Source organism: Drosophila mauritiana, chromosome 3L, assembly GCF_004382145.1.
Source record: "Drosophila mauritiana strain mau12 chromosome 3L, ASM438214v1, whole genome shotgun sequence".
NCBI classification, from domain to species: domain Eukaryota; kingdom Metazoa; phylum Arthropoda; class Insecta; order Diptera; family Drosophilidae; genus Drosophila; species Drosophila mauritiana.
This window is the reverse complement of record NC_046669.1, coordinates 23,777,115-23,791,127: the sequence shown is the minus strand read 5'-3', so window position 1 is coordinate 23,791,127 and position 14,013 is coordinate 23,777,115. Positions and strand designations below refer to the sequence as shown.

The 14,013-nt window shown below is 39.7% G+C and overlaps 1 long non-coding RNA gene across 1 annotated transcript; it reads left to right on the top strand.

Annotated features, from left to right (window-relative positions):
- Nucleotides 1-13,524: 13,524 nt before the first annotated feature.
- On the top strand, nt 13,525-14,013 carry LOC117141169. Its single transcript, XR_004459464.1, has 3 exons — nt 13,525-13,589; nt 13,712-13,799; nt 13,869-14,013. It is a non-coding gene; the product is annotated as an uncharacterized LOC117141169 (long non-coding RNA).

Here is a 14,013-nt window from a genome sequence, read left to right as displayed (position 1 = left end):
GTTCGTAAACTTACGGATGGCAACCGGGAGTTGTCAGGTCGCCACTACTCAACATTGTCGGCCACGACCCGGTGCTCAGCATCGCTGTGCTACACCGGATGAACAACGAAAACTTACGCTCCATCCAAAGTTTTAGGGAAAAGGTTGAAACAGCAGGTTCGCCTAGGTTCTGCTTTGCAGCTGGTATCATCCTGGACGTCGGTCTGCTTGGCTCTTTCTTACTTTACCTGGCATTAAGAAGGAGATGAGCTTCCAAGGAGATACAGCGGACCATCGACAAGTTTAGCTTGACCGAGGACGGTCAAACTTCTTATACTTCTTATACTTCTTTTACCCTAGCAACTAAGTAGCTCTCTTTAAAAAATGCTGACGCGCCAGAGTTGGCTTCAGTGCTCTGCGCTAAGAACGTCCGGCAGCGGAAAGCTGACGCTTCTTTTTTGGAGTGTTTCGCTGCTCCGCAAGGAATGATGAGTCAGCTTGCCGCTTATGACTTCGTGGCGTTATGCATTGTAGCGTAGGGTAAACTTCTGAATATTGTCAGTTCTTCAGTTCTTGTCAAGTCCTTGAATAAATCACTGCATTGCTCCGGCACATAGCCGTAAATATCTTTGTTATAATTATCGAACACTTTGCCACATCACAAGGCTAGTAATATCAACCAAGGCGGCGAAGTCAAGACTGGGAACAACAAACCTGGGACATAAGTGTCTCACCGCGACTGTGTAAGGGAATAAACCTCTTCAAGAAGACTCTAGATCATCGGATAAGGAGACTTACTTAACAGGCGCCCAATTTCACCACGAACATTTTTGCGTTTATTTATTTAATATCTGTCCCAATAATTAAATGGTTTGGTGGGTGACATTGACATAAGGAGATACTACATGTATTTGGGGCGAGATTTTTATTTATTGGTTATTGTTGTGGTAGATCAGGGGGATGTTTCCTCATTAGATGTTTGCTGGTTTGGCTGTTGTCCATTAGTTTTATGGCAAGATGATTGGGGTGGTTTTCGAGCCTTTTCAAGTATCTCTCGCTGAGCCTCGAGATTTAGTTGGCGACTGATGGGACTCCAAGTTATTTGTGTATTACTATGTTTTCGTGGTAGGGATGCGCATTGGAGGCAATTCTCAAGCACCTGTTCTGGAACCGCTGTATTCTGAGGCGGATTGAGTGGCTTGCCGTGCCCCACAGCTGTATACCGTAGGTCCACATTGGCTTGAGAATTGCCTTGTACACCAGGAGCTTGATGTTCTGCCTCAGCTTGGATCTTTTCCCAATGAGTCATTGCATCTTACTTAATTGTGCATCGGCCTGTTGCGTTTGCTCACTATATGGGGGCGCCATGTGAGCCTGCGGTCCAGTGTCAGCCCTCAGTACTTAGGTGTGGGCACGTTAAGAATGTTGGCTCCGTTTAGTGTGACTGGTGGGCAGTCTCCTCTTCGTAGCAAGAAGGTTGTTTGGGTAGATTTTTCCGCGTTCACAACGATGTTCCATCTTTTAATCCCTTGTATAATGTCGGAGGCTTCTTGTGGGTCATAAGTGGCTATCGTTAAGTTCTTGGAGGGAAGGAGAGAAAGGTCTGAAAGGAGAGAAAGGTTTGAAATTCTGTGTTGCTTCCTCGGGTAGCCCGTATTGACTCTTTCCGAGTCAATATTCACCAGCTGGTCAAAAATAATTTTGATGACGCAAATCATGGTGATTTTGAAGAGTCTTGGTATATGGGGCCCTTACACCACCAGATAATCTAACGAGAGGAGGAAACTAGGCACGATTAGCTGGAACTTGCTTCGCAGATATTTCGCGTTCCTACACTGTTCCTATTATTTGTCACTTTGAAAACTGTGGCCCTAATTTCTAATTAAAATTCTTCGACAAATTACTTAGGTAAAAGTGTCTCTTAAACACCGCCTTCTTTGTACGAGACCGGCTTAGATTGCAAATTGTATTGTGTCGCATTACGCTCATAAGCCGTAATGCTATTTTGCTTTATATCTTCGCGTAACCAATGTAGTTTATCCTGACAATTTAAAAGAGGAGATTCTTTTAAGATAGATAGCTTTCTCAAAAACTTATTTTCTCTGGCATAACTAATCATATTTAAACCAAACTTCAAGCTCATTAGACTTGAACTGAGATCCCTTGTAGCTTACGATGGTCTACGATGTTCCAAATTTATCAAAAATTTTATTCCCTAGAAAATCTATAACCGCAGAAGCAGTAAATTTTTTTTTTTAGTGGACATAACCAATGTTAACGGCTGATATGGTCAATGACATAAAAATAACGATAAGTAATCCTATGAGACCTTTCTTTCTTCGTGGGTATGGGTGGCCGTAATGTTGTGGTTTGAGCTCTTAGTCTCTTTGCACACCATGCACGCTCGAAAGCATTCTCCAACTGGTTGGGACAACCGTGGCTAAAGCCAGTGTCTTCGTAGCCGTTCGATTGTTTTCTACATTTTACCATGCACCGATAGAACACAGTCATGGGCTTGCCGGATTGCCGCAACTCGTAACGCCTCTGGCACCCAGAGCTTCCAACAATCCGAGCCCTGGATTTTATTTCCCGATTGGTGTTCCATGCGTATCAGGACATTTTTCTCTATTGGCTTCTATTGTTGTCTTGAGCTGAAGATAATCAGGTTCTATGAAAGATGACGATTCTAAATCAATATTTGGACCTATCCATTCATCACTATCAATTTCAGGGTCAAAAATTCGGGATAACGCATCTGGAACAATGTGATCTCTTCCTTTACGAAACTGTGAACATGAAAGCTTGCAATCTAAAAATCCGACGCGCCAATCTTCCCGAAATATTTTGTTGGCGCAAAAGCCAGAGAAGGCTTGTCGCTACTTCAAAAGGCTATAATTCCAAGTAACACCGGAATTTTTCGATCGCTAATATGACCGCCAGGTACTTGCGTTCTGTTACGCTATAGTTCTTTTGCGATTTTCTTAGTTTTTTGGACATAAATGCCAATGGTCTTTCCACTCCTGTATCAGATACTGGTAGCAGCACAAGTTTATTTTGCAATACCGGCGCTGAAGTTAGAACTGTTTAACTCTTTTACTTATTTTTGCATGCATCCTGGGCTTCTGGATACCATTTAAACCATATTCTGATTACAGATTACCGACAGATTATGTCTGCAAAGTCTTTTATAAATCGCCTGTACCAACAACTGTTGTGGCGACTGAAGCGGTAAAACAAAACAGTTACGGATAGACAAACTTTAGGAAGCTTGCGATCAGCTGTGACATTCTAATTTAGGGTCATACTAAATGCAGTATTATGCGGCGGGAATATACTAGACGGAATGCATCCCTTATCAGCTGCACCCGGAAAGTTTTGGGATAATTTGGTTATCGTACATAGAGTGAGTTTCAGCTGATCGTGATTTCCGCCGATGGCCTAGACCCCGGCTTGAGTTTCCGTTCTATTTTTTTTTTAATAAAATAATCGTGGAGTCAAGTCGTGAAAAGTTCGTGTCGTGAGAAATTATAGCCTGTGGGCATGGAAATTTTTTTTTGCTGAAAAATATTATTAGAGTTAGTTTTCCTCGCCACAAAACGTGCGCGGACTAACTTTTGCGTGTGTTTTCCAGGCAGAAATTAAGCTGGAAAACTCTTCGTTTGGCGCAGCCATAGCGCAGCAGCGCCACCGCCCAGACCCCAAGGACCCCAAGAAAAAAATCATGTGAGTGGGAACCGATGCTAAACGCATTTTCAGTCTGTTAATATCTTTATGTACCACAAACCGCTGCACAGAAGCGATTAAAAAAATACATTGTTAATCAACGCCAATGTTACAGTGAAAAAAAATTATTACCAACAAAAATTTATTAAACAAAAAAATTATTTTAAACAAAAAATTATTTTAAACAAAAAAATTAATTTCAACGGAAATCAATGTGAAAGAAACAAAAATCATATCATTATTTTTTGTAACAGCGCGTACGTTCGCTTTTCATTTTATATGTCCATTCGTTTCAAGCGCGACATTCGACGCTGCAGCGCAAAAAAGGGCGAAAATGGAAGTGTAAGCAGACATAGATCGCGACACATCCAAGTAGAATTCAATGAGGCGCAAAAAAAATCTTTCGAAAAACTGCGCAACATTTTGGCATCCGAAGATGTTATGCTCAAAAAACCCGGATTACAAGAAGCAATTCCATCTAACGACGGATACTTCAGCCTACGGTATTGGAGCAGTGCTTTCACAAGAGAACCGTGCTATTACAATGATCTCGAGGACATTAAAGGATAGGGAAAGGAACTACGCCACAAATGAAAGAGAATTATTAGCCATCGTTTGGGCGTTGGCCAAACACATCGAAGAAAATGGTGCGAAGGTAGTATATAAACCGGGAAAAGAAAATTTGGTTGCTGGCAAAGGCAGGCAGCAAATTAACGCCATAGAAGAACAGGATGCAGAATCATGTGTTGCGACCATTTACAGTGAGATTTCCCTCACCCACACCATAGAATCAACGGATAAGCCCCTAAACGCTTCCAGAACCGACTAATTCTAGAAGAGGCCCGCTTTCCGCTAAAACGCTCTTTCGTTCTCCTAAAAAATAAGAAACGACACGCAATCAACTTCACCGACAAGGAGTCATTACTCAATGACCTTGCGGATGCAATAGTCCCCAAGGGCGTAAATTTGAAAAATGCGTGGCGTTACCCTATGCGACTGGTGGTAATGCCAAACCAAGTTCGTTTCTGTTTTGACACACGCAAACTAAATGAGGCTACAAAAGAGATGCCTATCCGCTGCAAAGCATCGAAGGCATATTAGCTCGTCTGCCAAAGGCATATATAAGTTTGGAATTGGATCTCAAAGTTGCTTACTGGCAAATTGAGGAACAAAGGAAGCGAAACTATTGAAAGCTTCTACAGTTACTTTTGCGTTACTATGGTAGGAAGTGGTGGAATTGCCACTGGTCTAGATAAATATCACCTATAATGAAATGTCCGACAACTTGAAACAAATGAGAGGTTTCCTCGGTGTATGTGGTGTAACGTGTAACGAAATAAAGTGATGGAAGGCGAGAGGACCTGTACTTGCAGGTGCACGCTTTAGACTCCGGCTCTAGCCGGTGGTCTTGATTGTAGAGATACCTTTTCGCTACAGACATTAATGAATAAGATCAAGAATTGAGCGTGCTTGCAACAACAGAATAGAGGAGCTGGTATACAAAATCTGCCGAAGCAAATTAATATATTCGGAAGGAGACAGTTCTAAAAGAGGAGGAAAAGCTTGAGAATTCGTTGCCTGCAAACCACCGGTGTAATCGTGTTCGCGGATTGCCCTACCCTACCTATGACCACTTTCCTTAAGAGCATGGCTCTAGTGGCCCTTTGGTACCCTATGTCCGGAGAAACATCAGCCGAGTCAGTATTTAAGTTTTTAGAAATAATTAATAACAATATATATAGCTAATAATAAGTACATAATAAATTAAATAAGTCCGAAAATAAATACAAACTTAAATAAGTTGAGGAAATCTAAGGCAAAGGGTTTTTGTTTTTTTGTTGTGAATTCAAAAAAAAATTTATAAGTTATTCAAGAAAATAATATTTAAATGGATGCGAAGGGCACAGGCTGCTAAATATATATTTTAGAGGAGGAACACATTTTTTTGTAGTAGTTCTCTTCTCTATATTCTTGTTCCATTTATTATTATTATTAAAGGAAAAATATGAAAACTGTGAGAGTGGGTTGCTAGTAAATTCGGTTAGATTTTTACCTTTTATATTTAATTGTCTACTTCCGCAACTCCATTAGGGACCAATAAATTCTTCGTAGTGTATTCATTCGAATTCTTCCTTTTATTTTACAACATATGGAAAGCAAAGTTCAAAACTCAATTTAAAAAATAATTTATTAATGTTTGCTATTAATGTTTGTTCGCTATTAAATTTATAACTTATCGTAATTTTTCTCAGTGTAATTCGTTGGCATCTTCAAAAAAAAATTTTTTTTGTAAATAAAACTCACTCAAATTTTTCACTCCTCGGCGAAAGATCGGCGCAGATGAGCTGAAATGAAAGCGTAGAATTTTCCACGAATATTTTGAAAATGTAGGAAAACACAGCTGCTCTCACTCGAACTTCGAATCAAACGACTTAAAAAAAGTCTGCTTAAAATGTTACCCGAAAATTTGAACCAGCACTCTCTGAAAATGTACTCATCTTAGAAAAATAATTAGATTAGGTTAGCTTATATAATAAAAAAATAGTAATACTAAATTGAATTCAATTTATATAAAAAAATATACAAAAGTGATGAAAACGAAGTCTCCTCCTCGGGAACACATATTTTTAACTTATTGTAAAACCTTCTAATATATAATTTAAAAATATAAATTCATTTCTCTCAGTGCAGAATGGTGCTTCGGTGATTTTTAACTTTTCCGATGTACGGTTAGGTTAGACAGGGTTCATCAAGCATTTTCATATGTATTTCCGATTTTCTTCTATGTTCACTTCATCTTCATCTCACTGTGTATTCTTGACTCCTAATCCCGCTAATTATTCCCGCGCCTTTAACCTCACTGTGCGGTACTCTTTTGCAGCCCCAGTCGAACCTTGGGGTCTGGGCGGTGGCGCTGCTGCGCTATGGCTGCGCCAAGCAAAGAGTTTTCCAGCTTAAGTTTCTGTCTGGAAAACACACGCAAAAGTTAGACCGCGCACGTTTTGTGGCGAGGAAAACTCAATCTAATAATATTTTTCAGCAAAAAAAAAACTTCCATGCCCACAGGCTATAATTTCTCACGACACGAACTTTTCACGACTTGACTCCACGATTATTTTATTAAAAAAAAAATAGAACGGAAACTCAAGCCGGGGTCTAGGCCATCGGCGGAAATCACGATCAGCTGAAACTCACTCTATGTACGATAACCAAATTATCCCAAAACTTTCCGGGTGCAGCTGATAAGGGATGCATTCCGTCTAGTATATTCCCGCCGCATAATACTGCATTTAGTATGACCCTAAATTAGAATGTCACAGCTGATCGCAAGCTTCGTAAAGTTTGTCTATCCGTAACTGTTTTGTTTTACCGCTTCAGTCGCCACAACAGTTGTTGGTACAGGCGATTTATAAAAGACTTTGCAGACGTAATCTGTAATCAGAATATGGTTTAAATGGTATCCAGAAGCCCAGGATGCATGCAAAAATAAGTAAAAGAGTTAAACAGTTCTAACTTCAGCGCCGGTATTGCAAAATAAACTTGTGCTGCTACCAGTATCTGATACAGAAGTGGAAAGACCATTGGCATTTATGTCCAAAAAACTAAGAAAATCGCAACAGAACTATAGCGTAACAGAAAGGCTTGAATGATCTGTCTCTATAACACCGGAATTTTTCGATCACTAATATGACCGCCAGGTACTTGCGTTTTGTTACGCTATAGTTCCGTTGCGATTACTAGAATTAACTTGACGTGGACTTCACAACTAATTCTTTTTTTTTCATGGTTTGCTTATTTATTGAATCTTCCCTTTTACTTAAGAGACTAACAATAAGTTTTCAAATCTTATTCTAAACTATCTAAATATCATTTTATGAGATGATTCGTGCTGTATGGCCTAACAAATTTAACGCTGGGCTGGTTGGTCGTTCCGGTGCAGTCGGCTTTGGCTGCATACTCGAATAAGTTTTCTTGCTGGAGGATTTGGATGTGAGGCTAGTTTTTCATTGTATTTTACTTTCTTCTCTGCTATTGTCGCAATGACAAGTTTTATTTGTAAGTCTCTGTGTATATTCTTGTTCCGAAGATACCATTGAGCTCCAGTAATGATTCTCAGAAACCTAGACTGTGCTCGCTGTACTATGTCGATGTTGCTTCTCGAAGCGTTGCCCCATAGCTCGGAGCCATAGGTCCATATGGGGTTTAAAACGTAGTTATATAAGAGGACTTTGTACTCCAAGCGTAGGGGAGAGCGAACGTTTATAAGCCAGTGTAGATCCCTTGCTTTTAGTCTGAGGTGCGTCGCCTTTGCCTCTATGTGTTTCCGCCAGGTGAGCCGCTTGCCCAGATGAATACCTCAGTATGTTACGTTGTCGGCTTGTGGTATGCGCGTGTGGTTCATTACCAAGGGTTGGCAGGTTTGTTTGTTTGTTTAGGGTAAATGTTACCTGTTTGCACTTTCCTTCGTTTACTCGTATGCGCCCATTTGCAAGCCATTGTTCTACACAAGTTAGATGGCGTGCTAGTTGCATCGTAGCTTTTACTGGGCATCTGGATCGACTTAGTATTGCAGTGTCATCAGCGAATGTGGATATCGTTAGCTGGTAGTTTGTTTAGATGTCCGCCGTGTATAGGCTGTATAGAATTGGGCCCAGAACACTTCCTTGAGGCACTCCGGCTTATATAGTACAATCGTTTGAAATGCCTGAACTGCATTTAACCGCGAACACTCTTTAATAATGGTAAGACTTTAGAACCGTATGTATGTTTTGAGGCAGCAGTTTGATTATTTTAAACATAAGTCCATCCAGCCATACTCTATCGAATGCTTGTGCAACGTCTAAGAAGAGAGCTGTGCAATATTCACGGTGTTCAAAGACAGTGCGAATTTCTGTTGTGATGCGGTTAACCTGTTCAATGGCTCCATGTTTTGCCCGAAAACCAAATTGGTGCGATGGGAGTGTGTTGTGTGTTTTGAGGTGGGGGCTGATGCGTAGCAGCAGCACTTTTGCAAATAGCTTGGATAGACAAGTAAGTAAGCTTATTGGCCTGTATGATGATCATAATTATAATTGATTTCTTTCACTTTTGAGGGAAGTATCCAATTTTAGTAATTGCGTTGAAGAGCAAGCAGATTCGTAGAACTGCACACATTAGGATTATAATTTTCGGGGTTATTATGTCGTAGCCACGCGATTTTCCAGTCTTCAGTTGCTTTTTAATGACTTTCGTTTTCTCGCTTGGTCGAAATTCTACAGCATCTTGTGGTGCTAAGTCAGATGCAGTTAAAGGCGGGAGAGTAAAAGAGTTATTGGCTGGGTTTGGTTGAAATACTTATTTAAGATGATCAGCGAAGACTCTTGCTCTGTCCGTGTCACTGTTTCAGTTTCCGGTAGAGTTACGGAGAGGTACAACCGTTTCTGTTGGTGCCTGTAGGTTCCTGTAGTCTTTCCACAACGAGTTCTTTGTGCTTGTGGGAGTGAGATTCTCGATATACCTTAGTTGTGCGTCCGCTTCTTCTTTCTTAAGCGCTTTGGTAAGTCAGCGAGAAGCTGCTTTTAATTTACTCTTTGCGTTAGGTGATCTGTGCTCCTGCCACTCCCTTCGATGTCGTCGTTTTTCAAGCACAAGCTGCTCAATATCTCTACTCGTCTTGTTAAACTGTATACTACATAAATGGTTGTCTTGTGGAGTTGACGCTTTTGCTGCTGCGACAAGTATTGATTCTTTATCACCAGCAAACTGATCAATGTCTTGCTCGGTTTCCAGGGGGCTAGAAAAGCCGGTATGGGACAAACATATTTTTTGTACCTCGCCCAGTTGGAGGTTTATAGTGGTACATCGTAAGCAGTCTTCTTGCCAATTACCAAGAAAGTGGTGCTTATTTCGAAATCGTATTAGTATCACAGTGCCTCCATGGGCCTTGCCATCGGTAATCCTGGTATTTGGAAGTTGTACTTAAGGTAAGGTGAGTCTCTGAAAGTAGCATAACGTCAATGTTTCTGTCTGCTAAGAACGGAGCAAGTTCTAGCTTGTGCCGCGACACGCCACACGAGCATTTGAATAAGGGTGTTTTGGTTCCTCATAAGCTCTTGCATAGTTCCTTCAATGAAGGTCATGAAGTCTTTCATGCTTTGCTGCATCGAGAGCATAATCGCTTCAAAGACAATAGGCATGTTGTATGTTCTGTCCTGTTGCATTTTCTGTGTGTTATATATATAGGATGTACTTCATTTTTGTTGTTTTTCTTACTCGATGGCTCGAGTTCGACTTTAAAGAGTGGCTGCGGCTCATTGTTCCTGTTGAGAATGTTTATCACCGTTTTGACGTTGAAGTTCTTCACCTTTATTGCCGCGATAATTTCGGATGCTGTCACTGATGACTTTATTCCTTTAATGACAACCTGCAATCCTTTGGCACTTTTCAGCTGGTAGGTATAGTAACTCTTCCTAGCTTCGTCCAGGTACTTCGTCACTGATCGGTGGCTAGACTCATCCTGAGTCTGCACTTTCGTTTCTTGTATGTTACCCTTAGTAAGAGATATAACATGGTACATGTTTTCTCCGATAATTGCGGCTAGTTTGTTAACCAGCGCACTTGATGTTTTCTCATATATATATATTGGTGGCGGCTTTATCTTCTTCTGCCCCTTTCCCTGAACTTCGTAGTCATCCAATAGTGCAAACCTTTTTGATCTTGAGTCATTGGAGTCGTTGTAGCGATTTATTTTCGGCTAATTACCAGCCTGCTTGTGTCGTGGGCTTAGCTTTCGCTTGATTTGGATGTAGCGATCCAGCCCTGTTTAACAAAGTTATTTGTTTTGTTTTGGTTTTTGTCCGCTTCCGCTTTCAAGAGTCGGTGTGAGTGCTCTTGCTCTCGTTGTTGTTGGTACAGCGGAATTGTACACCGCTGTCGGTTTTGAGCATAGAGTTGATGTTGGTGCTGTTGCAGTTGTTGTTGCTAAAGCTACAGTTGCAGTAGATATCGTGATTGCTGTACTGGTCTCTAAAGAACTTGACACCGTTTGGAATGGGGAGAGCTTGAGAGAGACGCTCTCAGCAAAGACACTAGAATAACAGGCTCGAGAGAGCCTGGAGCCACCTCTAGAGCCACGGCCAAAAAATCGCGTGCCAAAAAAATCGTATGGCGTTACGCATTTTGTTATTCTAGTGTCTTTGCTCTCAGTGCGTTCGGGTTCATTTCGTACAGTCATAAGCATTGGTGAGCAAGACCGCAATCGTTTGCATTCTGCAGGTGCTAGGTCATTGACCGGGTGGATGATTTGGCACTCGCGGGCGTCAGACACGACGGTGAAGTATGCAATGTTCCTGTGCAAAGAGAGTCGGCGCTCGTCTTGCTATTTTTGCCGCTGAACGCGCAATTCGCGTTGGCTCATATTAGAACGATCGATTTGTTTGTTGCCTATTTGTTTTTTAGTTTTACTTTATTATTCCACACACAGAAAATTTTGTAGTATAGCAATTAAACATTGCCAATAGCGTTGCTTTCGCTTTCGATTTATTTATTTATTTTATGTTATTAACCCTTTACTTCACTAAAATCAAGTGATTTTATACGAAGCTCGATGAAAACACGTCTGTTCTCTTTGAAGCGCAGAACTATTTTGTTAATAAAATCATTTAGCTGGATTTCCAATTTGGTTTGGTTTTAGTTTATTTGACAGCAAAAGGGTCAAACCAGCGCGAAAACTCCGCCTGCATACGGTGAATGTAAAGTTAAGAATAATGCAAACGATTGCTTAGATAAATAAGTAAATAAATGAGCAAAAGGAAAACAATGATTGTTTTACATGGCCCGACAACCTATATTTTTATACTCTTAAACTAGAGAAAGGGTATACTAGATTCGTTGAAAAATGATTTACTGGCAGAAGTTAGCCTTTTGGATTATATAATCTATAAATCTTCCTGGCTATGTCTTTCTGTGCGTCCGTATGAACGTCGAGATCTCAGGAGCTATAAAAATTAGCAGGGTGAGATGAAGAATACAGATTCTAGAGACATAGACACAGCGCCAGTGTGTTTTTAAATGTTCCAACGCCTACTCTAACACCCACATAACGGCCAAAGCTTTAATCAGTGTTTTGACAATTTCTATCGATACGTTAAAACAAATTTTCCACGCCCCTCAAAACCGCAAAAAAAAAATTAAAAAAAGCTTTAAAATGAATTTTTTAGCAAAAATTTCTACAGATATTCCTGATATTCAGGGTCTCACTTGGACAAGCTGAGTAGTAGTCGGTCTCCCTTGTTCCTGACTCAACTTTTTCAGGTGCAAAAATAATTACAGTTATAAGTTGATTATAAATAACTAAACCTATCCTTTATCTCTAGTACGAGATCTTCAAATAGTTCACAATGCTACTACAACTTATAAATGATAGCGTCGAATAGTCAGATGACTATTAACGACCGAACAGGGGATTTGAAGAAATATTTTACTGACTATCAATCCAGCGAATATAAATTTGTTGCTGTAACAAAAAGAAAATGCTGTTCTCTCTATCAACTGAACCAAAAAAAAAAAAATACCTCAGAGTACTTAAAATGTTTTAGAATATAGATATCGTGTCCAAGTGGAATACAGATTTTGTGTCTCAGAATACAAGGGTAGAGGGGACCCAGTCTCTCGTATCAAGAAGAATATTCTGCGATCCGAGATTTTAGTCGTCTGGATAAAAGAAATCCTATTACTGAGATGACTAAGTAAATTCAAAAGGAAACATTCAAGATGAGCAGCCAGAAATCGGCAGTGCAGATCCAGGGGGAGCCGCCGATAACCCCGGGACGAAGTACCACCGGCTATCCATGCCTTGGTATGAGTAATGGCCTCATATACCACAACATTTCAAAATAACCAAGATTTGCGCCTAATAATAATTATCGAAACATTATCCGGCAACGTCATCAAAATTTTTATTGACCAGGTGGTGAATTTTGGATAAGGGTTCTTCGGGTCCGCAGCATCTCGCTTCGATCTTTTCTTTCGGCGATCGATGAGCAGACAAGTTTGGTATAATCCCAGCAGAGATAAGACCAACGAACAGGCAAATTTAGAAAAATTAAGTACCATCACATGTGCTCCCAACTTGAATGCACATTTTATTCCGGCTTCATTTTTAAAAGGCCAAAAACAAGCGTCAATTAATAAACGTCAGTGTATTTTCCGTGTCGGAAAGGTAATTATTGGACAAAAAAATTGTCAAACGAAAGAAATCGCGAGGGCAATCAATTCCCTTAAAAGAGGAAACACTGGCTACCCAAATTTGGCTGAATTTGAAATTACTCCGCGTCGACCCCAAAGTTTGGCTGGATTATTCCTGTTGGAAAAAATTTGATTAAAGATCGCAAAACAAAAACCTACAGAAAAACTAACAAGAAAAAAACCCTGCAACCAGTGAATAAAGAACAAAGATAGCTATCATATAATTTATAACCTTCAAAACAATATAACTACTTATACAAAAGGAAATACCTCGAGTTCCTAACACCCATAAAAATTAATTGCAGTTAGAAATAATCAACCGGCAAGTAATCAGGGTTTAAAAAAAATCATGATGATAGTGATGTGGATGTGCTGGTGATAAGTTAATAAAGAGAAGAAAAGAAATATAAGCTGGACTGGAAAGGTTTTGTTGCCAATCAATGTACTAAAATCGAAATGAATAACTAATAATAAAAAAACATTAATATATAGACAGAAATATATAGATAAAACAAAACACAGAAAAAATAAACTATCAATATGTAAACTATAAATAGTTATTAATTATGTAAAAAAAAATTAAATAGTTCCCTTATAGTTGAACTTTTACTAATACCGAACCCCTTATCGACAAGAAGACCTTCTTCGAGAGCCAACATTGGGTGAGTGAAAATAACAAAACACAAAGTTATTTCATCGCTATTATGTTAAGTTTAGGCTTATCAACCGCTCGCGCCGATTGATTTGTGTCTTTTGTCACTTCCTTTTCATATTCTAATCCCAGCTTAGAACTTCAATGTGCTCAGAATTTAAAGCCATCTAATGTAACGCGAACCTTGACGGACTACACTGAGAGAAGACTTTATTAGCATGTAAATATTTTCTTAAGATAATAAACAAAAAAGATCATGTAATGTATTGCCTACATTTCCCAATATTAGCTAATCCTGTAAATTCGTATCCGCACACTACCACTGCAAATGCCATCTTAGAAATAAACAGGAAATAGGAAAGCTTCGAAAAAAAACTTAAAATGAATATAGAATTTTTATCAATTAAATTAGAATAAGTAATATAGATTAGAAA